Genomic DNA, 6,241 nt, shown 5'->3' on the forward strand with positions numbered 1-6,241 from the left:
AGGAACAGCTCCAGAACAAGCTGTGGACTTTTGCTTATAATATTTAAATGAATGTTTCTAATAAAACGATTAAACTTCCTGCAGACACAAAACAAAACATTAAGTAACTGTGTACGAGTATGTATGCAAAGTGTGAGCTCAATTAGTCAGGTTGTTACTGCTTTAAAATTCAATAGCAAAACATAACATAACATAACAACACTTACTTGTGAAATAGAGACTCGTGAAAGAAAAAAATATTCACCGTATCGTATCGTATGCACATGGGCTTAATGTAGGCATGTAGGTATTATTATCTCATTTAATACGAATATATAATGAAAATGTTAATTTGGTGAAAAGTGCACCAAGTTTTTTAATGCAATTTTATAGAATGTGCGCTTGAATAATAAGTTTTTCATCTAAAGAGAAAATCTCCATATGTGCCGTGGGTGCGTTGGAAACTCCATTAGAAATTATCTCGAAGTCATCGTCGGAACTTGTATTTATGATTTACAATTAACTTTCTAATCTATCTCTTGCACTCAACAAAAACGGCATTCATAATATTTTTTATGAAGTACAATTTCAACTATTCAATGAAACATTTTCGTAATTATTTTATAGTAGACAATATACATACTCATAACATAATAAAAATACGATAATATCTTTCGTTATAAAATATTTATAAAGATAAATACAAAAGAAACTACGGTTGTGTTAGAAGATCGTTGTATATCAGACGTTATAAAAATATCATAATATTAAGTTCATTATCTTGATTGATGGATGTCATTGATTCATCACAAAGCTAATCAGGTGTTAAGAATATATTATCGTATTTCTCAATATTACATAACAAAAGCGTATATTTTGCCAATGAACCAAGATGGTCCAGTGGTTATATTAAAGGAATATGAATTGTAATGAAGCGAATTTGAAGATTGGAAGTTCTAACACAAAACAACGCTAGTAGCACAGTCAATACTAGCGGTCGCATGGGGGCATTCAGGGGGGCATCAAACGCTTATTTTCCAAAACCCGTTTTTGAGTAATTCTTACTTCCATTTTTTGTATTGTTCTCCGAAAATGGTAGTTACGCCACTGACCAGGGCCACTGAGTTTTTAAGTGCTTAATTTGTGTACGGCGATGAAGGAATTGTGAATTTGTATTAAAAAATCAGCATTGGGGCAATGTGCTGAAATATGATTCAAATGTGAAGAGTAAAGGACGCCTTTAATTACACAAGGGCTTTAGTACTTTATGATTTCTGAAATGATTACAAATAAATAATATACTACATTAACATACGCAATATAAATTCACCTAGACATGAAGTATAAAAATATTATTAGAAAGGTTTGAAACTGAAATAAATTACATATATAAAAAGATATTTTATTCCTAGCCAACGAGGGTATGATTAAACTTTGTCAAAATATATTTTCAATACCTAGTTGAAAATAAAAGTTAAAAGTTTCTTACAACTAGTATTTTGTACCTACACTCCTAAGTACAGAACAACTTTCTGTAGTCAAATTGGAATCATATTTATTTATTTACGTATACCAGACGCATACGTCTAAAGGATCACTTCAGGGAAGGTCAAGGATTATTGATCGTTTCATTATTTTTATGAATCAATCAGTGGGTATAAACTAAATAAATTATTTAATTTTTTTTACTTTGCAGAAAGTAAAAAATATAAATTATTCTCAATTATTGCAATGTTTTCCAGGCATCACGGATTATACTGATTTTCTTCAGGATACTGTCTAAGATTTGAATAGAAAATTGTTAGAAAAAATGTTACAAATTATCATTACAAGATGTTGAGTCGGTCAACTATGCCGGTCAGAAATGCACATTACTTCTTAACATTATTTTTTAATTAATAAGTAAATATCCACTAGATCATCAGTACTTGTACCGACTAGAGTAAATTTTTATGATACTTTGAGTTTGCAATGTAACAAAAGGTGCACATAAGTGGCTTCTGGTCTTACAAATCCGAGAATTGTGTGCTTGAATTGAATTGTGAATTTAGTGCAAGAATTTACCGTTACGAGACGATGTGTGGAAATTTAGAAGAATTGAGGAAATCAAAAAGGATCGCAAAGGAAGATCATTTAACATCCTTTACAGGTTGCTAGCTTAGCTTGTTGGACGAAATGTAAGTTACAGTTTATCCATCATAAATTACGCTGCTTAAATCGGGTCCCTGAGTGAAAATTAGACGTCCCATTTCAAGGAACGCCAGCATCTTCAGAAGCATTTTAGGTGTCAAGACAGACCATAAAATAAATATTCGAAAAAAATGAGTTTCAGATATTGGGAACAAAACTATCAGGTTAAAATGAGACCAGAGTGCTGGTGAAATGACTGTGATGTTTCAAACCGAGATTAAGAAAGCTAATAGGAACCGAGGTTAGAGAGGAGAGAGTGAGATCTTAGTCAATTAGTTGGATAGGATATACTTATCCTATCCTACTAATTGACTAAGACTGACCTACATAAAACAAATTTAGTGAATTTATGGAGACGTTAAAGTAATGAGGACCTCATACAATTTAGCAATAAGCTCTGTTTTTTTTATTAAACCCGAAAAAAACAATGAAACAAAAATGAGAAAATCTCGTGGAAATAAAATTATTAGATTTTTTTTTTTAAGAAACTTTAAAAGCAAAAGTGATTTAACAAGGTTTGTATGATTACATAAAATATCGTATAACACTCAGAGTTACATTAGTGTAATTAAAAAATTAATCTATACCAATATTATAAATGTAAAAATAACTCTCTCTGTTTGTTACGCTTTTATGGACATACCACTGAAACGAATTTGATATATTTTTTGGAAAAAAAATAGTCTGAACCTAGCTTGAATCCTAAGGACATAGGCATACTTTTAATACCTCATACCTGACCATCAACCCCAAAAACGCGAACATAACCGCGTTGATGATTCCTACTTTCATATTATTCATCAATATACATAATGTTTATAGAATAACTTATTTAAAATGACATCAATGTATTTGCTGTTAAAATATCTTACGACAAATGGTCACAGGAATACACTTAACATATTATAATTCCTAATATTAAGACGCAAGTTGCTATATTATGTGCCTGTAATTTCAGTGGCTATTTGAACATGAATATTGGAACATAATTATCGAATATGATAGCTACTATGCCATCTCTACAATGTTTCCAATGTTGAGCTAAATATAAGATTAAGCGAATATTCTTAATATGTGTATATTTTAATCGATTCAGTCACTATTATTTTTATTCTATCTAAAAGACGGACTGAACAACATAGGTATCCCACTGGATGGTAAGTATAACGCTGTTTTGAGTCAATGGCATTGACACTGTGACATAAGTACTTATAAGTAGATCCTACAATATTGCTAACGTGGGATTTAAAAAACCTTCCTTTTATAAAAAATATCAATAACAGAATAAAAAAGAAATATCGGACAGTAAACTTACTGAAAAGAGTTTGCTTATAGTTCTACAACAGTCGAATAAAAAACACAACCCATACACTTAAATAACCCAAATAACTCCTAATTTTAGCCTAGTATAGTCGTTACATATACGCAATTTTATACGTTGAATCTAATAAAAATATGTCAAAGTGACATAATGCAGTGTTGCGGAACAGAAAAGTGATTCGAGTCGTAAACGTCCGACAGAGCCGTGATTCGTGATGGATCGCATGGGGTGCACACTGTCTCGTGAAATATTTATTTAGCTACTTTATTATGTGTGGGAAACACGTATTGTTTCGTTATAATAATCTCTATAAGACGTGTGATACTATTTTATAAAAATCAGCGGCAATCCATCGTATATCGATCAGAAACTGAAAGCAAGATTTTTTTAATTTGTATGCTGCGTTTGTTATTGCATCTTTTTTAACTCAAAATTTCATTTCTTCTCGTCTACCTATAGACATATTCCTATTGTATTTGTAGTGGTACTCTTTTTATAAAATGCCCACATTTATTTTTTATTAACTTAATATAACGAGTAGTGATATACTGAAGAAAGTATGAGCAGATCGCGCGTTTTTTAATATACCTTTGGACCATTACTTATTCAATTACACATTTTATTATATTGGACATTTCGATTATAAAACAAAAATGATCATCAAGTATATAGCGTGTTAATAAAACATTTGTATATATACATATTTTTAGATGAGATATTATTCCGTTAGTCGAATTCAAAAATGGAATTCTTATTTAAATCACGTGGTAGTTTAAAATGCATTGAGGAAGTTACACATGTGTATTGTAAGTTAGTGTATTGTATATTCGGATGGGCGTGTCCCGTCGCGTCTAACCGCCCAGCGACGGTAGGCGGGACCGCTATAGCGTATCAGTAGCTTGGATATCAAACATCGCTAGTATATAGGTTTAAATTTAAATATACTGCAGCTTAATGTATATAATGTGGGGAATTTGAAATTCATTTTAAACTTTTGTTGTTGGTTAATTAAATATAAATTTATATATAAGATATAATAACTATATTATTTAAACTCAATGGAAATACTTTTATTATTAGTGGTAGACTTAAACGATCTCTAGGTATATACACTTTACGACGCTATGTATTTAGCGTGGTAAGGACACATTTAAAATTGTCTTTTTTAAGAAATATTTATCACGATTACATAGTATTTGTTATAAGAAAAAAATAATCTTTAAAAGATAATTTGAAAATATATTTTATATAATTTTTAAATTAACGTATAAAAAGCTATAGGTGCATATATATGTATTTACTTTAAAAAGTATACATTATAATATAAAGGAAATCACTAGAATGTAGAGATAAGCCTCTATTTGTTCTTTTTTAGTAGTTCAATGGCAATGGCAATGATTCATATCTTGATAATTAAAACAAAGAACTTTCATACTTTATCTGTAGGCAACTACCTAAAGAAATTGCTCCTCCAGTATGATTTAACCTACAAGATAAGATTTTAGAATTTTATGTGCCTACATCCTTATTTCATGAAGAAAATATTTAGTCTCACGATAAATGAATCTTACGATAGGCAATCTTAATATATTTTTGAGCGATAACAACACTGAATACCTACTTATTCATTGGTGTTAGTGTTAGTTTTGTAGGTACCATACCCAAGCCACATATATATATTAAAAATTTAATAAAATATAAGTTAATTACCTGTGTTACCTAATTTAAATATACCTACATATAATTTCAAATGTATAGAATACATATGTATAGAATATTTTATTATATAATTTAATAATAAGGTATTATAATTTATATTATCTATATATTAAACTGATGCAAAAAAATTATACCGAGTGATAAATTTGTTTTTTTTTTTTGTTAACTTAACCTTACGTATACGTTACGTTCATATGCATACCTATAGATACATGTCATACATATAATATAAAAGATACTCAGTAAAAAAGTTCATAATAGGTATGTACACTATTAATTGGTATAATATTAAAGACTTCAATTACACACTTCGAACGTTTAGTAGAAAGGTAGGTAGTACTTTATAATCACAAGAAAAACAAATCACGTTCCATGCAATATTTTTTTACTGTTAACGCTATAACTCTAGGTTCTTCAAGAACTTTTTAATTAACAAAAACTCTACCTGCGTCTTCATGATGTAAGGGCCAATGAAACTTCTACAAGTACCCCCAAACTCTTTGACTTATTTTTTTATTGGTATTTTATTTATATTCACATAGAATAAAATTAACTTACGTAAAATGTAAAATATTAGTTATAGAAAAAATTCAATCGAGACACGTTAGTCCAAAACACTTTTAGTCATTATCAACTTCACAACACTTCACTTCACTGATTAAATAAGTCTTAACAATCCTCCTTCAATGCACTGCTTTAATCCGTCCAATAAAAAACAAAACACTAGGCGGAGAGTCAGCAAAAAATATTCATCAATAGATATTTTGTTATCAGTGTTTCTATCGCTATGTCAGTGTGGCGTGGCGACTGTCAACTGTCTACTAAACGAATCGTCACTGCTCGCTTGCCGCCATGCCCATTTCCATACATTATTTGAAGCTTAAAAGACAAACGTACCAAACTGTGCTGAGCAAAATTAAACTTTATTTCGACATGATACGTCCCATTAAACCAACTGCTCTATCTTATACTTATTTCGAAAATAGAAAACGAGCCGTCTACAAAACATATTTTTCATCCCTTTCTCTACCA

The 6,241-nt window shown here is 30.0% G+C and overlaps 1 protein-coding gene across 1 annotated transcript in view; it reads right to left on the reverse strand.

Moving 5' to 3' along the window:
- Positions 1-6,013, reverse strand: part of LOC113392972 (homeotic protein proboscipedia) — a 47,217-nt gene extending 41,204 nt beyond the window's left edge. Inside the window, exon 1 of the mRNA XM_026629624.2 lies at positions 5,768-6,013. The gene's annotated coding sequence lies outside the window, so the exon portion shown is untranslated. The remainder of the gene's footprint in view (positions 1-5,767) is intronic.
- Positions 6,014-6,241: the final 228 nt, after the last annotated feature.

Source organism: Vanessa tameamea, chromosome 12, assembly GCF_037043105.1.
Source record: "Vanessa tameamea isolate UH-Manoa-2023 chromosome 12, ilVanTame1 primary haplotype, whole genome shotgun sequence".
In the NCBI taxonomy this organism is placed as follows: Eukaryota; Metazoa; Arthropoda; class Insecta; order Lepidoptera; family Nymphalidae; genus Vanessa; species Vanessa tameamea.